Below are 14,663 nucleotides of genomic sequence, written 5' to 3'. Positions count from 1 at the left end.
CACCCAAGTGGTCTCTGCAGCTAGCTGTCGGAAACGAGTTATGTATTGAAGGACATCTTGGTTGCCTTGCTGGATATCACACAGAGCTTCCTCTGTTGAAGTTTCCAAGCCAGCCCTTGAAACTTTTGTCTGAAGGCAGTGAAAAAGGTTGCGTAGTTGGACAATCGTGAGTCCTTTGTATCTACTAAACCTGTCACCCCTGCCAATGCAGGACTGGACAAGGCACTAGTCAGATTCACACCTTTGGCTCCATCTAGCGAGAACTCAGCTAGCAAAAAGCAAAGAATACTGTCAAATAATACAGGAATTCTTTCAGTTTATTTGGATTACCCCTATAACAAGAAATGTTTGCAGAGACTGTTGGTACATCAGATGGCTTGCAAGAACTTGACGTAAAGCTCTATTTTCATCTCACTATTGTTGCAGGTCTTCAGCATGTTGCTGAACAGTCTGCACTAGAGCTTGTGCTACCTCTACAGATCCTTCTTGAGGGAGTGCTTGGGGAACATCTATGGTGTCAAGACTAAAACGTGTTTTTGGGCCTTGCAATCTGTCAGGTTCCTCCTTATAGGAACTTATTTTTCTGACTCTGGTGTGAAGAGATGTTTCCCAGCTCCGGTTCTTGAAGGTTCTAGGCAGTCCGGTAGTGGCGACCTTTTGTCTAGGCAGGTTGCTGCTGACAATGAAACACCAGTGCAGACAGTGCATTTCAAACAGAGTACCCAAGAGGAAAAACCACAACGGGAAAAAACCTCTGACTTATATGGAGACTCCAGGAGCGGAAAGAAGATAACAAATAACCAGGACACAGGACCAGACAGAAGATAGATAACTAGCAAAGGGAGATCAGACCAGGAAACAGAGAAGAGTCCAACAGGAACGAAGATACACTAACAGGAGTGAGGATACTCTAAGAGGAGCGAGGATAGTTGCATCACAAGGAAATGAGTGAATCAGCCCCTTATATACCCAGAGACAGAAAGTGATGCGTCAGGAAGTAAGCAGTCACCATCTTGGATTGGGAAATATTTGTGAGAAAGATATGAAAGGTTGCCATCTTAGAATGTTGGAAGAAAACCCGTCCCAAGGCATTCTGGCAACAAGGCTTCGGAATCATGGGAAGAAGACATGCAAGAAAATGTTCCTTGGGCAGGAGAATGGCTGCTGGAGAGACTAGTATCCTCCTAGCGCCAGGTAAGGGTACTGTGGCCCAAGTGGAGCATCTTACAGGGAGCTACTGTTCCAGAACTGGAACCGTTGTGCACCCGAAAAGCTGCAAAAACAAGTGTGGGCCACTGCATGGGAAGGTGGAAGGAGGTGCTGCGGGCCAAACTGTAGCCCCATTACAGAACAGATGATAGCATTGCAGGTCTGAATCATGGGTTGCAGTGTAACATAATTACACATTGCCCTCTTTGTTCTTTCCTGATATTTGTGCCTTTCTCTTGGGCAACCTTTTCTCACATATTCAAGACTTCATGTTGTGTATGTCTAGGGTGTGGTTTCATTTCTTACTTTTTTTCTTTCAATCTCTCAATATTTCTAGTCGCAAAGCAACCAAATATTGGAAATCTTAATGCTCCTTCCTTCTCAGTGTTCTTGCACCATTGAACTAGCGATAAACATATATGTAATCCCTATTCAGTTGCCCATAATGTGTAGGTGTACTCTCAGGATATGCCTCTTCACCCTCCCGTACTGGTTCTGGCAAAATCTCACAGTAAGCAATTTCAATTCAATATCTTGATTATGTTCTGTAAATGTCAGATTTCCTTTACTCCAATCCTGTCACAGTTGTTATTTTATTAAAATACCGTTAACAAATCCAAATTAAATTTCCACACAAACACTCACCTATCACAGCACGACACCTAGACATCACTAATCACAGCGCAAAACCACACCAATCACTCAATCTCAGTGAGAAACACAATCATGCATTATCTCACTCCTTGCAGCAGATCACCCTCCTTTATGGTTTATCTCAGACTTACAAACACCAACAAAAGATTTTCAAATGACACTAATAAAACATATGTCAATTCTTTTTTGCTCTTCTATAGAAAATAAAAGCAATTTATTCACACAAAAGAATTCCGCAATCTCAAGGAAAATCTTGAATAGCACGAAACCACCCGATTCAATGCAGCCTCACCGTTTTGCGCAATTAGGTTCGGCAGATACCAATCAGTATTAAACAGCCACAACAGATTATTAGTATTTCTATCTCAATTATGTAAGTGATGGTAGCTCACACTCTACACTACTATAGCTGCAATCAAGAAATATAATTCCACAATGGGTGTCTTCTGCCCTTAATTCAGTATCTATCAAGCGTCATGTACACTTATTTCAGTATCTATCAAGAGTTTTCTACACTGAAAACAATGTCTATCAAGTGTCTCAACTACTATTTTGGGATCTTAGACTACACCAAGTCTATAACTTTTCAATCTCTTCCCAAAGAAACAATAAATATCTTAATTCATCAAACTATTCAATCTCAATTTAATAATAGAACAGTAAACACAATTACAATAGACATGGCATCGCCCTAATAATACTCACAACTCCAAAACAGCAACCGCCTTTGAAAATCGCATCTTGTCAGCCTCAAAAACTCTGGGCATTTTTTTTCAGGGTTTGGGTATTTTATTCTAACTTGCGTAAATATTTTATATCTCTTTAATCACCATGCAGCCACATCTCTGCTATAAGAAACTGATAGCACGGATTGGGGCCAAAATTAAATAATATGGTTCAACCTTTCAATTACCATTAGTTACAGGGCCCAGCCCCATTCCCACTCTGGTTCCTCTTCACCTCAGGTGACAGATATTTGGCACTGCATTTTGACTCAATGAGCTATTTTGGCACCATAAGTAAAATTTCAATTACAATTCCAAGTTCGGTCAATGATGAGAGTTTGAATACATTTTTAAAGCTTCAATCTCATTAAGAGATTAGTAAATGTCCTTTTATTCTTCTCATTCAAAATAGTCAATAAATATTTTGTAAGTTTACAGAAAAAGGTTTGGTTAGAACAACTAATCAAATAATACATCACAAGCTTTCCATAAAGGAATAAAACCCATTTTTAAAGAATAGGAGCAGAAATTTCAAAGGTAGTAGAACCCATGAAGAGTTCAAGTTCAAAGTAAAAGAGAGAGTGCAAAGCCAAATTAAAAGTAGCAGAACTACACATAAAGAGTAGTTCATTAACCTTAGCTGAGTCTCAGTAATATGAGTAAATGATGATACAGTTGCAGTAGCAATCTATAACAGTAATGCTTCAAGTTAAAGTAAGGATGAACAGAAGCAGCAGTAGCTAAAACTGTCTGTATAGAACAAGAAGGTAGGTTGAAAAAGCATTGAAGCTAACTAGGAACACACACTAATATAAAATACATGAATACATGTTGCAGATATTATAGCAGGCTTCTTCCTTTCTGGACCAATCGAATGGCAGAACTCATCTGAGAGCAGGTTCAGCTCTTCCAATCCCACGAAAATGCATGCGGCTTGCAAAGCTATATCACAAGTTAGCTACAGAAACATAAGCCTCAGTTCCCATAGGTATCGAGTGCAGATAAGCCTTTTTTAATATTAAGGTGCCGATTACGATCCGGTAAAAACCGGGTACGAACCGTCGGTCGGAGCGTTTTCCCCGTCCGACTCGTACCCGGTCGTAAAACTTTACAAACATGGAATTACGATTCGCACGGAAACACCATTTCCGTACGAATCGTAAAAAACACCGACCGACGAAAATATACATACGAATGTGATCCGGGAATGCTGCGACGTGACGTCGGTACGCTTTCAGGCAGCGTTTCACGATCCAGGAATTACGATTCGAACCGACAGCAGTCCAGACGGCAATATTTTCACGGCACCCAAAAAGTGCCGCAAATGCGAAGTACGGCGCGAAACGACCAGAGTAGGTGGCCCGGTAAGCGCCGTACCCCCCCCCAGCCCCCGCATGTACGCGCCGTCCCCCCCCTGCCCCCGCATGTACGCACCGTACCCCCCCCAGCCCCCGTACATACGCGCCGAACCCCCCTGTATGTACACCCGTGTACGTGTCGAACCCCCCGTGTACGTTCGAGTCGAACCCCCCCGTGTACGTTCGAGTCGAACCCCCCGTGTACGTTCGAGTCGAACCCCCCCCGTGTACGTTCGAGTCGAACCCCCCGTGTACGTTTGAGTCGAACCCCCCCGTGTACGTTCGAGTTGAACCCCCCCCGTGTACGTTCGAGTCGAACCCCCCCGTGTACACGGGGGGGGGTTCGACTCGAACGTACACAGGGGGTTCGACACGTACACGGGTGTACATACAGGGGGGTTCGGCGCGTACGTACGGGGGCTGGGGGGGTGTTCGGCACGTATGCGGGCACATGTCTCCATGTTTGCTATGGGTGTTCGGTGCGGACGGTGTTTTTTCCATACGGTTGTGACCTCAGACGCACGGGATGGATCGTGATTCCTCGGTCGGACTTGACTTTTCACGTTTGTACGGTAAATCGTCCGAGGACGTGTCGGACACATTTTCCGACCCGAGGACGTGTGGGGAATGATTCCCAATGCGGTTCGTATGGACTTTTTACCATGCGAATCGTGATTGCCAGTTCGTACGGCACTTGTACGATTCGTACGGTAAAAAGACCGGATACGAGTCGCACGGGGAAATTTTTTACCGGATCGTAATCGGCACCTAAATGTTTCACTGCATACACATTGAACAATGCAAAAGAAGAGAAACATCAGCTTGTAAACACTGTTAAGTAATGCATTTCATTAACATGAACAAGAAATATTGTTCTAAATGTGCAACTATTCTATTCAAGCATTATGTCAAACATTGTGTTGTTCAGTAAAATAATACATTGATTAAAACTGGAACGCTCTGCAGTTATGACACCCATTTCTAAGAATGTCACATTTGGGTGAGACATTTAAATTATGTTTGTGCATATTTTAGCAATATTAGGTTTACTTCTAGTTAAAGGAACCTTGCTTCTTAGCATTTCTATGGCCTCTATACATGGATATAACTTGCGGTAGCAGTTTGCATATTTTAGATGCGTCTCATTTCACCTTTAGACTTTTACATTAATCATTGCACATTTTACTGCTAATCTAAACAATTTGTATTTCAACTAGCTGATTCTATCAATTGTATCAACAGAACTTACCCTTCAAACCACACAACGTTGCGAGGAAGCCAGATTCTGATCTCTCTGTGCCCGATTCACAGAATTAACTTAAGACAAAATCCTAAACTTACTACTTTTGGTATTCACAGAATGCACTTACTACTTTTGGTACAGAATGCACTTACTACTTTTGGTATTCACAGAATGGATTTACGACTACTAACTTTGCGTCCGCACTCGGGCCGGAAATTCCGGCCCGGAGGCGGAGCTTCTGGCCGGGAGGCGGGGCTTCCGGCCCAGAGGCGGAGCTTCCGGCCCAGAGGCGGTGCTTCCAGCCCAAAGGTGGAGATTTCAGCCATGGCTAAATCTCTGCCACTGGCCGGAATCCCCACCTCCGGGCCGGAAGCTCCGCTTCTGGGCTGGAATCTCCGCCTCCGGGCTGGAAGCCCCGCCTCCGGGCCGGAAGCTCCGCCTCTGGGCCGGAATCTCCGGCCCGAGTGCGGACGTAAAGTTAGTAGTCGTAAATCCATTCTGTGAAAACCAAAAGTAGTAAGTGCATTCTGTCAATGCCAAAAGTAGTAAGTTTAGGATTTTGTCTTAAGTTAATTCTGTGAATCGGGCCCTCTAACTTTTAGCACCAATATTTAAATCTACCTCTGATGTATCATACTGTCTCACCCTCGAGTTTTAACTTACCTGGGATTCAATCTCAGAAGTCAGAAACAAAAGAACATTTAACAAGGCCAACTGTGCCACAACAATAAATGGACATACAATGCCATTAAATCTTTTGTAATTGTCTTTCTTTTGTTTTTACCACCAGTGTTTTGCTGCCTCTTCATTACAAAACAGCTTTTTTGTATAACATGTCCTTCACCACTTTGGTTTATACTTTTTTATCTTGACTACTTATCTGTGTATTGTCATTGATCTTATGTTGGATATTTCTAGTGGGAAATGGCAAGCTACTGATTGCTAAATCAATATAGAAAGCAGGTGGAGTGCATGAGATAAAGGTCAAGCTGCCAAAACTTTCATAAATGCATACAAAAGGAAAAATGGAACAGTGCATTTAGGTATCTAGCAAACAAGGTGAGGGCAGGGACCGCTGTAGCTTAGCTATGATTTACTCCTACTACTGTACAGTAAAAAGGTAGACACTGCACGAGAACCAGTCTTTTGACATTAGATTTAGTCCTTGCAAATGAAAAAATTTATTATTGTGTTTTATTTTTTGGGCATTACGATGTGCCTCTTCTGAGTTGTTGCTCGGTAAGCATGTATTCTGTTTTATGTCGTAATAAGAAACACTCTGTGTCTTCAATAGCAAATCTATTAGTCTTAGCTTTAGAAATTGAATTATGGTAATCATACCTGAGCTGAATGAGAACAAGAGCGGATGGCACTAGAGACAATTTTACAATCTGTCACACTCTTAGGTGCATATTCTCAAGGAGCTATCGCCAAGTTAACAGCACTTTATCGCAGCCAAACTCGTGACAAAGTTAGCTCAACATTCACAAGCCGGTGCTAATAGCCCATATCACCAGTTGTTCGGTGATGCATCTTCAAAACCATCGCCACAGATGACCCCGGCAACTATCGCTAATGAGATGCAGTGTAGGCGTTCCCGTGCAGAAAGCCGCGACAACACCACTCCACAACATCCTCAATGCCCAGCCAGATCGGCAATAAGATCACAAAACATGTGATAAGGCGTGTTAGCTGCAGGAAATTAACACCTGCTCTGATCTGGTGCAAAGTCGGACAAAAACCGGCACAAGACAAGGGAGCACAGCCCATAGCAAGAAGAACAGATGCCCCCGGGCAACTGAACATGCAGCCTGGAGCTCCAATAGGGCAACAACACCCACCGCCACCACCCGCAGGACCCACACACCCCCGCCCCCCGCCCAGACCAACACTGGGGCAGGGCAGACAAAGACAGTGACCTGCTCAAAACGCACCAACCTCACAGACCCAATACCAGGGAATGTCATTGCCCACCACAGGCTCAAAAGGACAACCATCCTACGCATCCTGACCACCATTGCCCACATGCTGACGGAACCAACACAGAGGACAACCAACATCCCTCCACAGACAAAGCTGCTGGCTGTGCTGCACCTTCCAACCAACAACTGCCAGAGTCAGAGGAGTCTCAAAGCCAGCCACATCCAAGCCCCCCACAACTGTCTTGGATGCCATCATCAGCTTGGTACAACACTACCTATCCTTCCCCCACACTGTGCAGGAACAGCTGGAGATCAAGCAAGGTGTCAAAGCCATAGCTGGCTTCTCTCACGTGTCAGGGGGCACACGCATACCATCTGGGAATCTCCACCAACATCAACGCCAACCACCCATTCTGAGTGCATGAGTCCTACATCATCCGACAGCCCATCATCACCCAGGGCTTCCTGACTGGCACTTATGGAAATGCGCTGCTCATTGGCAAATACCAAATAAACACACCACACACCTCAACTTCACAACCATGCAACTCACAAAACTGGGAATGCACACGTCACAAACTCACATCCAACATGCCAAACAACATGCCCACCCACCAGACATGACAGCACAACTTAATCTGGCAACCTGGGCCAGCCATGCACATAAGCCATCAACTGCAAGGCACCTCAGTCACACGATAGCAGATTGTGGGAAGAGGTGGGGACCAATCATGTGTGAATGAGGCAACTGACCCATGAATGAGAATTTCCACAATGCCAAGTGTGGCGTGGAAGCGATGGCCAGACTGCAGTATGCAGACCACACACATATCCGTGTCGACATACACCACTGGTGTATGGAGAGCAGTGGACAGTGAATGCAACCATGTCACCCCAGCCAGTGGTGAAGATCCCGGAAATGTAGCTTGTTACATCCCCCCTGTAAGCGTGAGCGGAGTAGGCTGGCATATATCAGGCCAGCGTAGGGGTGTGAATAAAAAGCACATTGCACTAGGCGTGGTCCTCTTCTGGAATGCCCAACATCTCTGCCAGTGCAGTGCCCCTCACCCCACCACGAGGCTGATGCCATCGCAGTGAGCCGTGTTGCCTGCGATCCTGTGCACCTGCTGCACCCCTGGCTGCAGGTCCCTGTACCAGTCCTGCCAGGCCCTGCGCACCCAGGCCTCAATGCACACCTGTCGACACCGGTGTGTGTTGAAGAGGGCCAACCACGTGCCGAGTACCGCAAACCTGGCTGTCTCCTCAGACCATCAGGGCCTCCGGGACACCGACCCACAGTGCCCCTTCACGTTGACGTACTCCACCTACATGCACATCGGAAAAGTAGGTTACACATGTGGAACTGAGCCTTGATCACACTATGGCAGAGAACATCAATTATGGCTGATTTTATCTCACTATGCTCCCTTTGTTGTGGTGCCACCAAGTCTGTGCATAGCATTCCATCCTCACGTGTCCGTGGGCCCATGCGGACTACTGCCATCGGGCCACGCTGCATTTGAGTCAGTAGCACATGTGGGACTGAGTCTTGATTTGTCAATGGCAGGGTACATATCATTGCATGCAAGGAGAGGTGTGAGAGGAAGACGCGTGTCAGTCAGGAGCAAAATAGGATCATCATTACGGAGGTGATCGAACACTACCGACAAATGCCCTGGTGTCACTAACTCTGTGCATCGCAAGACAACGACACGTGGTTGTGGGCCCTTGCTGACCGCTGCCTCCGGCCTACGCTACGGCTAGTAGGTCACACATTTGGGACTGAGTCTTGATCATACATTGTCCGAGTACACACATTAATGCAGCGTTTACATCACTGTACTCCCTTTGATGTGGTGACACCAAGTCTGTGCCTGGCATCCCAACCACACGTGTCTGTGGGCCCTTGATGACTACACCATCGGCCTACATTGCGGTCCAGCAGGCCTCACGCCAATCCAATCCAGTCCATACCAGGCAGGGCACGTCATCGTTGCTGACTGAACACCCGCTTGGCTCTGGTGCTTTTGCCGCCGTCAACCACATGTCACCCACAAATGCCATGTCAACGTTGTGTGTTAGAGTTCCAGGAGGAGGTCGCTGAACCGCGTCTGACCCGTGCTGAGTGCTGCCTCAGGCCTACACTGCGGTCAAGTAGGACACACATTTTGAATTCAGTCTTGATTTAATTATGGCTGACTTGATGTCATTGTACAGGCCTCATCGCAGACTGCATCCCCTTTCATTCCCGGTGCCACTGAATCTGTTCCGCGAGACCCATGGACACTTTCTGGTTGAACTTTGGTGGCGACCGAGTGTCGTCACCATCATGTCGGTGATACTGATTTTGTGGCAAAAACAATGCCGTGGCATTCCACTCCTCCATTTGCTGCTTTCGGACAGCTTCCACCCTCTGCATCATGCCCTGGAGGACACCTTCTACTGTCCCCCGCAACCCCCAGCCACATTCACCTCGGACATTGATGAGGACCCGCTCAGCTCTCATGGCCGATCTGACTGCACCGCAAGTCACCGTCCCGTGGCAGGGTGCCTGTGCCGGCCACAGTGCATCTGGGGCCACTAACTCTGTGCAGCTCAAGTCAGGGACCCTGTCTTCTGATATATTTGATGGCATCTGAGACGATGGCGTTGGGATCATCAATACCATGTGTCTGTGGCCCTGCACTTTCCCCTGCCTCCAGTCACAACTGAGTTACACCAGGGCTCACACATCAAATCGAGTCCTGAGCGGCCTGGCCGATGCATTACTGCAGGAGGCACACGCCACCACCGCCAGGTCCACCTCCAACTGCTAACTGCAAGAGTTGAAACAGTCGTACTAGCAGACTAACTGAGTTGCTCACATCTGTGGTGGATGCCATCATCTGCCTGATACCCTGCTTGGCACTCCAGGTGCCCCAACCTCAGTGCACTGCAACTCACAGACACTTCTGTTTGCATATTGGGTGGCCTCTGTACTTGCTCGGGCTACCTCCGTGGGCTGTTGTCTCTGTTATGCTGGTGTTTTCAGTTTATGTTTTACTGCTGTTCCCTGTTCATATTTTCTTCTGCACCAACAACTCCTTGCGGGCTGGCTTACACCCACCCTACACACATCCAGCACAGGCATCACTGTACATGTGGCCCTGCCAAATAAAGAGGCCGGGCGCACGTGCCCATGGCCAGTTCCTCGAACTATCTGCGTGTGTCCTTGTGTTCATAATGTATGCATGAGGGCCCCGGGCCCAACAACATTACATTGTTTTGTGTACAGCAGACGCCAACATGTCACCGCAGGTAGCGTGTTAGACCTTGGACATGTAGCTTTATCGTCAACCACTCAATAAGTTAGAGGAGTGTACTGGGCCATCGTAAGCATGTCCAGCGTGGGTGTGTGAATGATAATTGTGTGCCTCTGGGCGTGGTTCAGTATTGTAAATGCACACATGCATGTTTCTCTGTCGCAGTGTGGGTCTCCTTGGTGTGGTGTAGGTGGTCCCTGAGGGGAATTAGACATCCACACATGTGGTCTAGTTCGTGTTTCATGGGTTTAGGCCCCACCCGCACCTGTTCGGCCACCTCCTTTTGTCATTCTGACACCTGGCATTGGAATGCGATGTGTGCCTAGGTGACGTGTTGGGAGCCAGCTGTGGTGGTGGGTGCTTCCTGCTGTGTGGTCTGTGCAGGGGCTGGGATGTCCATGGGCTGTTGTAGGGTGTCAGTGCCGATGGTGGGGTGGTCCTCTCCAGAATCACTGATGGGTAGTCTGGTCTGCTCTGCTGGAGGTGTTGTTTGTCCCTCTGCAATGTGAAGGGGAGATGCATGTTGACATTGTGTTGACATGTATGTTGGCGTATTGTTCTTGTTTACATGCAGACTGTATTTTGCCTGTTTGGGAGGTGCTGGATTTTGATGCGGGACAGTGAACATTTGGACTACATTACGGATGTGGGTTTGTACGTGTACATTTCCTTCTCACAGTTTCCTGTTCTGTTAGATGTGGTCGGCATGTTTCAGCGCATGAGCACAGCCAGTTGAGTCCTCTGTTCTGCTTTGTCGGTGTTGCACTTTGTGCCACATTGTCGTCAATGTGGATGTACTGTTATTGCTATGTGTGTGCTGCTGTGTGCCACGGGGAGGAGGGACATGTTTCAGGGTCATTGTGGGTGTGCAGTGTGCTAAACATCGTTGTGCATGTGTGCCATTGTGCCCATCTCCCCCGTCCCCACAGTCCCTGGTCGTTACTCATCCTGTTGATGTTGTGTCAGGTCCTCTCGGGCTGTGTCCTGACTCCCGCCTCCTTGCAGTGTCTCCACACTGATGTCTGTGGCCTCAGTTTCCTCCAGCTCCTCCTGTGGCGCAGGACTCCCACCTCCTGTTGCCATCGTTGCCTTTCTGTTGGTAGCGGGTTTGTGCTTGGTTTGGCTTTTGGCATCATGCCAGCGCCTCTTGTCCTACTCCATTGACCTCCTCGACACTCTGACTGCATTCACGGTGGTGTAATTGTGTGTCAGTTGATGGTAGTGTTCTGTCACTTCCGTGACGCTGATCTGCTTTCCCTGCAGACTGCACCCTGTCTTCCTCTCACTCTTCTCCTTGGCCTTCCCCAACCCCATTGTTCCTTGCTGGGGGCTTGTGGGGTTTGCGTTTGCCTCAGCACTAGGTCCAGGTGCATCCATGGTGCTACGCAGTTGCTTTTTATCTCCCTTTTATTTCCATGGCTTTAATAGTGCATTTTCCCGCATGACTCTTGGGAATTGCAGGCCTGTGGCTGGTTTTTGCTGGTTTTCGTGTCGCGTTTGGCATCATCTCAACTTTTTGGGCGTCGGTGTTTCGCGTTTTTGCTGCGTCGCGTTGATTTCGTCACAGACATTTGATGCGTTATTGTGGGACTATCACATGGTGCCGCCGGCTTGGGAATGCTGTGTTCGGAAGGTGTTATTTTCCCGCGATGGACTGCGATGTGGTGAGTTGCAATTAGCTAATCTTGAGGTAGTTATCACCCATTCTTGAGAATATACCCCTTAGAGTGCATATAGCACGGTACTGTTTATGTTGTCTTCTGAATCAGTGCTGTTGAGGAAGTGAGTGGCCCATTATTTAGATTTGTCTATACGTGCATTCATGTAGCAAACTATAATATTGCACTTGTTGAAAGCCCCAAAGAGTTTGTTGACCTACTGAATATAGAATGACACACAGCAATTAGAAAATGATGATGACCATTCAGGTTTCAGTGTTGTTTATTCGATGGAGAATCTTAATAGCAAAATGTATGTATAATGCCTGCTCATTTTTTTATTGTCCCAGCTTAATCCTATTTTTGACAGTGGAATTTGTCCATATTGCCTAACGCACAGCAAGAGGAGAAATACCATGTGATAAATAGACATTGATTTGCACACAACGATGATCAATCACATGTAACCTTGACATTTCCCCTCATGCTGTAACTGCGTATAATGTATTTACCCAGTTTGGGTACTTACAATTCCTACTCATTCAAGTCTGTCCTAGACAGTTTTCATGTCAAAAGTGCTGACTAACGATGATATTTTACCTGCAAATGGGTGTGGCAACACACAAAGCAAATGAGGAACCATTTTTGAAGTCCAAAATGTTGCGTTTTACCATGTATGACAATACAGTGCATGTAACAAGCCTATAAGCCAGTGGTTCCCAAACTTTTTCGATCCGCGGCTCCCTTGACCCACTGGCCATTGCCCGTGGCTCCCCACTGTTACTTTTTTTGGAGGGTGGGGAGATGTAAGCCCGGCCTCAGGAGTATTTGCATTTTTCTCCCTTAAAATAATTGGGATGAACCTGATGAAGGTTCAAGCAATATACTGCATTCAAAGCAGCTAAATACTCTTATTGACAGTCCACAAAACTTCAAAAGCAGGGGACAGGTTGCCTCAGCTTGCAAAGTTCTCTTCACTAGTAGTCAAACAGCTCCTCTGGCTGCCAAAGGAGTACAGGATCAAATGCAACATATGGTCCATTAATCATAATACCTATTAGGCTTAGTGGGGGCGCAGGAGGGTGTGGGAATGGAGGGCAGTCTCTGAAGAGGCTGTAGAAAGTAACAAATAATTCACATGCTGTAGGAGAGGGACAGTGAACCCAGACTGAGTCACCACAACCAGGCTCTGGCCTGAAGCTCAGGTTGTATGTTGAGTGTGTTCTGCACAAGATAAAACTGAGCTCAGTATTCCTGTACTAAATAATACCAGGTGCAGAAAAATTGAGCCACTTAGATTTGGCCTTAGACGTGTCTCTCACTGAGGAAACTTGATGGGATTCTAATCTGGGATGGAATGCTAGAGCAGGGAGTAGAATGTTGATGGTTGGGAAGGGAGGATTCTGTGGAGGACCATTGGTGTACATCGCAGAGTGATGTGCTGGTGGGAACCTACCTATCTTCAAATTCAGGGGTACTTTTTAGTGGAAACAAGCTGGTTCTGTAGCTGTCTCACCACCAGTTTCCTACTTCTGTAGCATCACATTTGCTGTGCGAGCTTCACTACTCTGTGACAGACAAATCTGTGTCTCTTATGAGTATTGAGCATGTTCACAATTAAAAGTAGCCACAGTGCTATGTGTCGCATTTCCACTGTGGAACTGTGTTATCACCATGATCCTTGGAAGCACACCCAGAGTGACGCTTGCAAGCTTAACATCACATGGCTCGTCATGTCAGTCACTTAGGATTGGGCTTACTGCCTGATCTGTTTTATTTCTTTGGCTGCCATTTTAGATTTGATAACTGGCTCTGTCCGCTGGTCATATAGTCTTGGAATCTTTTTACAGTTATCCATCCTGTTGAGTGGATCATATTTGTTACTAAGCAATGGTCATCCTGTCACAGTGACCAACAGTGATCCACACACTTGGGTGCCAATCACGATCCTGTAAAAACCGGGTACGAACCGTCGGACGGAGCATATTCTCCGTCCGACGCGTACCCGGTCGTCAAAATATACCAACATGGAATTACGATTCGCACGGAAACACCATTTCCGTACGAATCGTACAAAACCCCGACCGACGAAAATAAACATACAAATGCGATCCGGGAAAGCGCCGACGTGACGTCGGGACGCACGCAGCCTGCCATTCACGAACCAGGAATTACGATTCGCACCGACGTCATCCCGCACGGTGAATATTTTCCGGCTGCCAAAAACTGCCGGGAAATCAGGACGACGCGAACAAGGAGGACCTGTATGCGACGGACAGACATGGTCCCGAACCTACGTGTCATCCCGGCCCTCATAGCAGTCGACCTCCTCTACAGGTTACGACGCAGACGCCGCAGAAGGTCAGAACAACACCCAGGGGCAAAGGGGGGAGGGCAGGGGCAGGACACAAAACCCCCACCCAAGTCACACAGCACACATGCCCTGGACATACCTGACCCTCAGGCCCTGGTCACTACGAGGGGGTGGGGGCGTGTCCAGCTAAGCCAGCGACCGCCACAACGGAAGTTCTTGACGACGCGAACCGGCAACACAACCAGACAGGTACGTCCCGTACCCACGCCTTAAGAGCG

Source organism: Triturus cristatus, chromosome 5_1 (genome assembly GCF_964204655.1).
Source record: "Triturus cristatus chromosome 5_1, aTriCri1.1, whole genome shotgun sequence".
NCBI classification, from domain to species: Eukaryota; Metazoa; Chordata; class Amphibia; order Caudata; family Salamandridae; genus Triturus; species Triturus cristatus.
The sequence above is the reverse complement of the archived record's forward strand: the minus strand, read 5'-3'. Positions refer to the sequence as shown.